Source organism: Brachyistius frenatus, unplaced genomic scaffold, assembly GCF_029030835.1.
Source record: "Brachyistius frenatus isolate BFR_SWC_R1_liver_20210118 unplaced genomic scaffold, ASM2903083v1 Contig_5, whole genome shotgun sequence".
NCBI lineage: Eukaryota > Metazoa > Chordata > Actinopteri > Embiotocidae > Brachyistius > Brachyistius frenatus.
In genome coordinates, this window is record NW_027210604.1 from 577610 (window position 1) to 589107 (window position 11498).

The following is an 11498-nucleotide window of genomic DNA, read 5'->3' on the forward strand; positions in this document are numbered from 1 at the left end:
TCCAGGATGGGTTCGTGGATCACGCAGAAAAACTCGTTGCCACAATTCATTGTTTTCCGACAGGGTGCATCGTTCATGACATTTGCTTCTTCTTTGTTTGGGTTGTTCTGTTATATATATATATTTATACTATTTCTGCCAGGTGCAATTTTGTTAGATGTAGGCACTAAAACTACTTGGCTAGGTTTAGGAAAGGAGCTACGTAACATACCTCATGTATGTCCATTCAAACTTTACATGGACTTTTTTTTTCATATGACTTTTTTTTTTTTATACTAAATTTTAGCTACATGGGGTCCAAAGTTAATTCGAGGGCGGTTGGGTTGAATGTTATTGGCAGGCTCAAACGGTTGTTGACTCACTGCAGCATCATAACAGCAGCGCTAATCAACACAAGGTGGAGGCTCATTAACAGTAATAAGCTGTGCGGGCGCTGTATCGGCCAGATATCATTAACTTTCATCACAACTAAATACGTTATTTCATTCAACTATTGAGATCCATCATCACCAAAACACGTCCGGCATTTCCTCTTTTTAAAAAAAAAAAATTAAAATAATGCTGTAATAAAATAATATCTGTGGCAACAAAACAGGAAGTTTAATGTTTTGTTTTTTTTCCCCCTTGTGGAATCAGTTTAATGCTTTACAGTCTGTTTGCAACAAGAATACATGATACAGTTAATAAGACCAATTATCGTGTACAGCGTTGTTTCCCATAACGGGTGAAAACACTGTTATGCTGTTTGTAATAACAGTCAAACTTTATAAGAACATTTTGTCACTGCACGAGTTAGAACATACCGTCGAGGTTTTATTGTCTCGTGTCTCTTACTGCCATCAAACCGGAGACCTGTGTGTGTGTGTGTGTGTGTGTGTGTGTGTGTGTGTGTGTGTGCGTGTGCGTGTGCGTGTGCGAACAAACCGTGAGAAAATCAAGATCATATGTGGATGCTGTTTATATTATAACAACAGGACCTTTTTGATCTGGTCTGGTTAGTCGCACAGGTTGGTCTGCATACTAGCAGGCTCTAATTATGTAACAGCAGAAAACGGCACGTCGTGATTCAAAGAGCCAAACCGCCCTGTTTGCTGAATAACTATAAATCTATAGATAAGAGGATACTGTTTCCAGTGGGAGTATTTCAGAAGCCATCGACTTTCCCATCACTGGCAGAAAGTTCAATCACCAGAGGGGATATACAATCTTAGATGCTTTTTTTTTTTTTTTTTAGCATGAGGTTATTGTTATTATTTTTCTCACAATCGAGAAATCCCATTAGAAAACCAAAATCCTTAATATCTTGGTCCAACTCTCAATACTTTCCTGCTTTTCTACCGTGGAAGTCTGTAAAGCTACAAATATCAACTTAATGGTGGAACTACAGGATGTTTAAGAGAATCACTAAAGTCTTTGGGATTCGGCACCATGAACATCTGCACCAGAAGTCATAACACTATAACTATTTAATGGCCGTTAACATATTCTTGAAAAGCCAAAAATGTCCACCTCCTGACGGCACTAGAGATAAATTTGGGGGATCCTTTAAGTCAGAGGGATTCATCGTCTGAAGACAGTGAATGTGTTTACAAAATGTTATTCCAATCCGTTCAATATTCGTTAAGATATCCCAATCTATGAAAACTGAGACCTTCTAGATTTTCATTTACAGCACCTCTATGATTTTCTATGCGGTCTTTGGTTAGATTTATGCACTCTGTATTTGGTCTTTTTAAAAAAAATTATTGTAAGGACCAACTAAAGCCACAGAACCACATCTGTCAGCTACTTTAAAGATGATTAAGGCTTAATTAAACCCCTTAAAATTGACCTATACCACTTTCATACAGTCATATAGGGTGATTTTAACTCCACCCACAGTGGGTGGAGTTAAAATCACCCTATATGTATATGACTGTATGAAAGTCATCAGACACTCATTCCCAGTGCGTTTAAAAGGTGACTGTAAGAAAAACATCTTCACATGTCTACTGTCAATCCATAAACGCAGTATTCATCAAAACTTCAGTCTTCATCCCAACGAAAAACTCCTAAACAACCTTACAACTGTACATTGTGCATTAATAAACCATTTATTTCCAAACTTGGCTTGGATCCAATCTCCGATGGCGCATTCCCTTCATTACCTCAAACATATTTCATCTCACACACCGGCAGAGTGAACATTACATACAGCTGCTACAGGGTGGCATATGTTTTAATAAGTGGTTCCCGCTGAGAGGAGTGTAATGACTGAACCATCACACAGTTCCTTCAAACAGCTTGAAGTCTGCAGGAGGTTTTGCACAATTTATTATAATTAAAACAGATACAGTGTTTTCTGTCATCGTTTTTATGACCCTATTAAAAAAATAACAATTTCATGAAGGTACTAAAATTCGATCAAACAAAAAAAGCAGGATGTGATATGAATCAATGGTAAATATTTCATCAACATTTTTATAATCTAATGTGCTACATGCAATGATTAGAATTGGTTAATTCCATTAAAATAAAATGGTTAGATAAAAAAGGCTGATAGATAGTCTTTATTCAAGCCTCGTGACTTATAGTGAGTTTCCAAAGTGTGCAAGTGTGGGCAAACATACAGAATATTTCTGTAAGTGATTGGTTTGAATATGAAACTCTTAGAACAAGATAAATATGGCAAAAAACATTGCCAGAAACTATAAAAAGATGTTATAACAAATTGCTTGAGGTATTTTGAATGATGGAAGTTGCAGACAATAACCAGAAAACCTGTTATTACCAAACCCAACTCGTGCTCCAGGTGCGTTCTCTGTTCTCATTTTCAGTCACCGTCCCGCTGATCACGTGCATCATATTTGATTGATCACATAAAGCAGGGTCAGTCATGCATAAGAGAGGTCTGGATGGTGCTGCTGTTATGAAATGCTACCTGTATAAGAATGTGCCGAATTTTCAGTTTTTTTTTTAATCTGCAACATGTTTGAGATCAGCTGTCGATCAAACAGTGTAGGAAGGACTGCAGCATCTATTCGAATGGAACAGATGTCCAAATGTTTTTTTTTTAAATGGTTGATCTGAAAAGATCTAAAAAACAAAACATTTATTTTTGCCTTTAAAGCTTTATAAATTGTTTGCTCACTGACCGGCTGCAGAGTTAACCAACAATGAAAGAAACAGAAAGGAGGACTGCAAAAGATCTTTTTTTTTCTTTTCTTTTTTTTAAATGCTTGATCAAATAAAAAGGAAACCATGTGAGGATAAGAAACTGGACACAACTGCATTCCTCTATGTCTCTTTCTGTTTCTCTCTCCAGCAGCAGGGATGTTATTAGTCGAAAGGTAGATGAAGACACGACTTCCATGTGCTGGTTAACGTCCTGCAGAAATCTCTTTACTTCATTTTTTTTTTTTAGATAATACAAAAAATACATACATATAAATATAGACTACTCTTAGCCAAACATGTGAATGTGTTTATTCTATTTCCTCCTGTGTATACGAACAATGCTGATTAAGCCACAAAGACGCAATGTGTACAACTATCAGTGTTTTCTGGGTAAAATAGTGACAGATACGTGTCGAATCTCAGTGCATTCAAATCACACGCGAGGTGCTGTCAATCTGGACTCATGTGCACTGGAGGAAAGTGCTGATTCAAGGACTCCACGACATCAGCCTCGAGTGTTCAGTGTCTGCTTAGTACACTACCTGGACAATTAGACTCTTGTTGCTGGACTTCAAAGACAAACTGCAGACATATGGAGGAGGTAGAAGGAGACATGGAGTCACTGATCGTGATTACACAAGTAATCACTCAAGAATCAGTGAAATGTGGCCTTGGACTTGAAGTTGAACTCCAAGTTGTGTCCAACTTATTGCACTTGATTAAAAGTGATTAATTGGCACACTGGACATATTTAATACTACAGTGTTGATTGTAGTTTTTTTTTTCTTTTCATTTTAGTTAATGTTACACATTTTCAAATTCTCATTTGTGACTGACTTTTGTCTCCCATGTTTCCTATTGCACAAGCAGCCGTTTGAGTTGGTCTTTGTTAATCACACTTCTTTTGAAATACATTGATGAGTCATTCTGAGTTGGGTTACAAATCCATGCTGCTCTGTCAGCATTATATATACATAACATACATATAACAAAAAAAAAAAAACAGTTCTTCAAAGCTTTGGATTTTATTAAGTGATATATTCTTTGTACAATCGACACATACAAACTACAGTATATTTAAAGCTATACTGTTCAAGCCTTTCCCAAATGAGGTCACACAATGCTGAATAACCCTTTCAAGGCCAGACACATCTATTTGTATTTCACAGCATACAGAGTTTTGAAATCTGGTGTGTGATGTGTAATTTCCCTGCAGCTGGATGAATGCATACTGGGTGTAATTGGTGGGCAAAGCTGGCTAACTTCTATCTCAGCTCAACGCTAACTTCAATTCAATCGTGTGGCTCTTTCAGACTTTTAAGCATTATTGGACGGAATCAAATTCTAATCATGAAATGAAACATTTCATTTTCATTTCACTGCTGACAATCAATGAGAATTGACAATTTTTGTATCCATTGTTTTACAGCATTACGTAAAGTATTACGAGTATTATGAAAACGCATGTTAACTGTGTTTTTTATAAATACTCTCACAGGCAGAAGAGGGAGACAAAAATTCCAAAATGCAGATTAAAAGTAAAAACAGTGGAAATTGCAAATGAACTATGTTTAATGTTTGGTACCTTTAAATACGTCATTATGGTTAATATGAACCTAAATTGTTTGATTTATTTGGGACGTGAACGCTGCGCTGTATGCTCATGCACCATTTATTTCTGCTTCGCTACATGAACGGCTCACTATTGCATAAGATGTAATACTTCCAGAGATACTGGACTAACCTGTTAGAAAGTTAACGTAAGTTATTAACCATCCGAATAAGTGTATTTGTATTGTGTAATGTTTGTATAGGTTTTTGTTTTTTTTATGAGCCATGGGAGAAAAGATATTGACTGCATAAGAAGAGTAATAGAACTGAAACATAATTATAAATAATGGAGAGTAAAGATCATATTGTTGTGATAACAATGGTGACCAATAATGATGATATTCAGGAGGTGAATGTTTGTTTCTATTTCAGCGGTGTGGTTCTAGCAGTGAGTGTTGGGTGTGATGAAACTCAGCCTCAGATTGGCTGTTTGGACTCAGAGTCCTCTTATTGACTGAGGGAGGAACCTCTGAACAGCCTCTGATTGTTCTCAGGAATGATGCTTCCAAAAGAAACCTGTTTACCTTTCTTTAAAGTAAGAGCTTAAGAATTGATCCGACAAACTCGGACCTGCTATACTTCATTATGTCAGTTATCAGCAGTGTGTACATACGTATGTCAAGTTCAAGGTGGTGGGCGGAGGAGGAGGAGACGAGACAAAAAGAGGCAACAGAGAAGGTCTACTTTTTCTTTCTTGTTCTGTTCGAGGCTGCCAAAGACACTAAAAACACAAAAATCACTTTTTATATTTTAACAATAAACAAAACAGGTTGATTGAAGTGACACTGAGAATAAACCTGGAGTTGCCCTCATCTCAGCAAAACATTTTAGCGTCTTTAGTGTACTGTTTTTGTTTTTTTCGGGAGCTCTGAATGTGCTTAATTTACTAATGCTCACTGCTCAACAGCAACGCAACAATTCCCTATATTGGATGAGTGTTCTGTTTTCACTTTGACACTTAATTAATGATGAAATAGCAAATAAAGTTTCACCCACCTCCAATAAATACACACTAGATGACACCGCATTTTTAAAGGTATCAGATCTACACTGAGACAAAAAATATGAAGTTCAAAATGCAGCAATGGAAACCCAGATGAGCACATAACACACACACACACACACACACACACACACACACACACACACACACACACACACACACACACACACACACACACACACACACACACACACACACACACACACATAAAATAAAGGTTGTAATTTCCTCTTTTGTTAATGCTTTACTTGGAAGGCTGTGCAAAAAAACTGACATGACTCACTCCTGAACATGACAAAGACTTTAAGAATGTTTATGACTCGTAATTGTCTTTCATTCATTTATGTCACTTTTAATGCAAAACTCACATTGTTTGAGATGTCTTTGTTATGACAACTTGACAATAACCATGGCAACATAACTTGTGAACGTCTTTGTTATGACAACTTAATCAACTAATCCTGATCCTTAATCCTGACTATTTCTAACAGCGTCATGCGGTTACATTCCTTTACTTCTACTAGAGGAATTGTCTTGGTTAATGTCAATTTGCCATCTATGAACAATTATTAATCTATGAATAATTGACAGAATGACAATGAATGACAAGTCATCGACATTCATAAGGACTCCTTTATGCTAATAGCTGGTGTCATCTCAGTCTTATGAACAGTCTTTCAAGTAAAGTCTTAACAATATTTTTTTATTTTTCCTCAATGTTTCTCAAAATTAAAATGGAAAGTTGTAGGATGTCTCCTATTATATGATATGGTATAGTTCAAAAGCTCAATACACTATTAAGAAGGAGTTGGCAAAATAATAGATTTTCCATGTATGGTCATGACTTCCGTGATAGTTAGTAAAGCTAATCTTTATTGTTTTATCACATGAATTTGAACTGTTCTGTCTAGAGGTTGGAAAAAGCTCAAAGCTAAATGGACCTGAATCCATTTACTGTTTCCAATTTATTATTGACTTCCAGTGGTTTTGAATTTTTGTTATACGTTACCTTATTATGAGAAAAAAAAAAAAAACTTTCTGACAGATTCTGCTATCACATATACTAATGAGCGACATTTGTCATGTTTAGGGCTCCTACCTGTCCAGACAGATCACCAGCGCAATTTTTATTGATTGTGTCATTACAGAGAGGAGTCAGACTGTTTATAGCTTTGTCAACCTTAAGTGTACAGTCAAAACCCTACAACCACGGTGCCATCAAATGACTCAGCATTGAGAAATCTCAAAATTACTGAAAGCAATCAGTGATTCAAGGGAAGGATGTCAATAAATGTAAAGCTGCTGACAGTTTATGGCTGAAAAAAACCACACATCATTACTGTACTATGGATTAATTAGCAACTTTTCCAGTCTATAAATGTTTAATTTCTCCTAAATCCAGAACAGACGCAACAACAGGGAAACTAAAGTCCCCATTACTAACAACATTAATTTAAGTTTGTACATTAAAAAAAAAAAAAAAAAAAATCAAATTGACTGTTTCTTGATAAGAAGGAGCCACAGTTAAATAGTTTGTGGTTTACAGCATAGAGGCATCTCTAACAGGTTACGACTTATCAGGACATCCTGTCAGCTAGCAAAATTGAGAAGGATGTTAAGCAATTAAAACCAAAAAGACATTGACTGACACAGAATGTCTTATCAGGACAGGAACTGATGGCCAGATATTGCTATAACTCGTCAGGGAGGAACTGTGGCTGGTGTTTATCTATAATATATATAAAAGTATAATATATTCAGAGGGGTTCTGTGTCTAGAAAATGCACTTCTTACAAATTTTTTTTTCTAATGTTAAAAAACACATAAGAGGAAGTTTTTTGTTGTTGTTTTAGTCCAAAATCTTTTTGGTGTTCATTAGCACTTGACATATTCCAGATATGATATCAAAAAGCTGGAAAAAAAAAACTGAAAAAAAAGAGGCAAGGTCTTATTGGTGGTCAACTAGTATTTGTATGCAATCCCTCCTATCACATAAGACTGTTACCTTCTCGTTAAATGCTTTGAGCAGGAAGAGATATGTGTTTCGCAACCCTCAAGTTCCTGATAATCTTGCAGGATGTGTGACCATATTTGGGTTTCAGGAAGTCCTGGAATTCCTTCAGGTGAGATATGAGTGAGTTGATGACACCAAGCGTGGGGGCAGGAATGGCGGGAGGGTAGAGTACACACTGAATTATGTGTTATATGTTTCCTGTACTGATAAACTACATTATTCCACCTTAAAACCTGCCAATCAGACACATTGATACAGATCTGCAGATCAATCCACAGGTTTGAATTCAAAAAGCATGACTCCTCCTCACCAAAAAGAGAAAAAAAAGTCTGCTCTACGACCGCAGATTTTAGACCTCCCTGATAAACCCTCTTGTCCTGTGGTTTTGGCAGATCTTTTGCTCCAGTGTGCAGGTTAAGCAGCAGGTTGTTGTGAATGTTATTTTAACCCCTGAAGGCAGAAAGCTCCCACCGTATCGAGTTACCCCTGAACCTGCCGGAGAGGGCCAAACCAAGGGGGGAAAGGTGAAAAAGGGACAACTGGCAGGAGAAAAAGGAAGAAAGAGGTGGATTGAGCTATTATGAACTCTTCATTGTTGGCGAGTACAACAAAAGTGTAAAACCGCCCATCAAGGGTCAGGAAGAACTCGAACCCTCTGAAATGTGCTGCTTTTGTCTCCTGCTTTGTTCCTATTATCATTAGATGCCCCCCCCCCACCGAGTTAATATAATCATCACAACGTGCAAGTGTAAGGTTTACTATAGACCACAGTTGTATATTATGTACAGATACTATTTAACTATGAGACACAGTGTGTACAGCAGGATGCTATTTAGCCAGTTTTTGGTGAATATAACCTGCATTTCTACAAACAGAAAAAAAAGAGATGCCGTGTGGCAACATAGGGAGACAAAATATAATTTGGCTTTGAATAAATGATGCCATAGGGGCAGAGGTTACATTGGCTTGTATCGACAAGCTGGAGATAAGTTAGTAAATTTGCAGGCTGGATTCCAAGCCAGTTAGAACAAGCCAAGTTTTTGCTCATTATTGTGACAGTTTGTTTGGTTATATCAACCCTAAGCTCATTGGAAATGCATTCTAATTTGTTTTGCAAATGAACCAATTTGCTGCTCAGATTATGATCAGTTGTGACGTATTTTCCATCAAATGTAGCATCGTATTGTTGTTTTGCACGCAAGTTGTAGGTGGTGGGGTTGGATGCAGGAATCAGAGTTGACTGGAAACGGAGGTACTTAAGTCCCCAAACTGAAGTCTGAATGACACTTGTTGCCATTGAATGGGGGATCATTTTCAAGGAATTTTTATAACGTTGCAAAACTTTATGTTGAGTTTGTGTATGCGTTTGTTGTTCTGAAATGACACTGCACGTTTATGGATATTTATATCTGACCGACACTTGTACACACTGCAAACTACAAATTGGACCACAAACACAACCGTCCGTCCTTTTTGAGTGTGACAACCTGTATAAATATTGTAATAAAATACAAATATACCTGTTTGTCATCTGAAGAAATGACACGTGATATCTTTCTCTGAAGTTCCCATTATCTACTCATGAAGTACAGTTTCGAGGTTCACAAGAGGAGAACTGCGTCACACAGACGACAAGTTTACTGAACTATCGTACGGTTTTGAGATACTTCACCACTTCATACCTTTGCTTCACTGAGCTCAGTGGGAAATACTGGACTTTTTACTCCATTTTTACAGCGTGGCATTGGTACATTTACTCAGGTAACGACTCGGACTGCTGCCTCCACCACTGTGTGTGTAGCAACTGATTCCTCAGTGGTGCAATCACATTTGTTAAAATTTTTCAATAACATTACCTGTTATTCCTGCTGTGGATGTGACAGTGTTGATTTACAACCGTGTGTGGGTGGACTTGCATTTCTCATCAATCTCAGATGGAGACTTGGTTTAAAGTAACGTTAGGTTACGCTTATGGTGAGGCTTGGGCAAGTGGTAGTGATTATGGTCAGGATAAGTCTCCAAGAAATTGAGTAAGTCAATATGATGCCCCTTTGAAGTGATGGAAACATGACTGTGTGTTTTTTGTGAACTGCTGCACTGAAAAACAGCACAAAAGACATAAAACAGTGTTTTTCCTTGAAAGCATGAGTCCAGTACGTGTAGAACTGCACGTTATTCGAACTAAATCCGTTGAAGGTTTCCTGATTTGAGTTACTGCAGTCGACTCGAATGACAGGAAGCTTCTGATGCAGCAGCACTCCAGGTCAATCATTCACTTCGACACCATAAAAACTCCCGGTTGCACTTTCATTGATAAAATGTCAGGCGAGACAACCGGACGGCTACAACGAACCGTTCCCATGTCACGACACACCCCCCGTCCCCCGAGCGTGTCAACAGGAGCGTCACGGACAGTAAAACGATGCGCCATTGAATGGGCAAAAGCCAAGTGACGTTTCACTTACCGGCAGGCAAATCCTTTGAGACCTGACACGTTCTGAGTGTGTGTGTGTGTGTGTGTGCGCGTGTGTGTGTGTGTGTGTGTGTGTGTGTGTGTGTGTGTGTGTGTGTGTGTGTGTGTGTGTGTGTGTGTGTGTGTGTGTGTGTGTGTGTGTGAGGTTTATATTTGTAAAGAAACTAAAGAGGCACAAGAACCTCACTCAGAATCAGCAAATAGCACCAACACAGTGAGGAAACATTCATGTAATGTTAATTTACATATTTGGAAAGTTACTAATTTGTTGATAGTGACCATCCACTAACAACAACAACAACAACCTGTTTGTGGTTATGTTTACGCACTGGCATGTAAACTTTAGGGAAAGAACTGGGTCTGGTTTAATACAGAAAAAGTCAATAGTGAATTGAGGCACAGCGTCGTTGTTGTTCTTTTAAATTGCTTGTGTTGCTGAAGCCAAACCACAGAAGGTGATGCAATCCTGCCCACCATCCAGCAGCCGCCTCCTGGTGAGTCTGGTGCACTTAATAAATGTAGAGCTTCCTTCATTCATTACATAACATTTCATTTAGCTGACGCTTTTATCCAAAGCGACTTACAATAAGTGCATTTCAACCATGAGGGTACAAAACCCAGAACAACAAGAATCAAGAAAATACAATTTCTTCAAGAAAGCCAAACTACAAAGTTCTATCAGTAAGTTCTATTTTAAGTGCTACTAAAGTTCTACTGTTCAAGGTAAAGTCGGAAGAGGTGTGTTTTTAGTTTGCGGCGGAAGATGTACAGAGTTTCCGCTGTCCTGATGTCGGTGGGGAGCTCATTCCACCATTTAGGAGCTGGGACAGCAAACAGTCGTGATTGTAGAGTGGACCTGATCTGTTCACAGCACGGTACGCAAATACCAATCTCTTGAAACGGATGTGGGAAGCTACTGGTAACCAGTGAAGGGAGCGGAGGAGGAGGAGCGGAGTAGTGTGAGTGTATTTCAGGAGGTTAAAGACCAGTCGAGCTGCTGCAGTCCAGACGTGAGATGACCAGAGTCTGGACCAGAACCTGGACCAGAGCCTGGACTAGAACCTGGACCAGAACCTGGACCAGAGCCTGGACCACAGCCTGGACCAGAGCCTGGACCAGAACCTGGACTAGAACCTGCGCCGCCTTCTGAGTGAGAAGAGGACGTATTCTCCTGATGTTGTGCAGCATGTATCTACAGGAACGTGTCGTTGCAGCGATGTGTCTCCGAGGTTCTTAGCAGT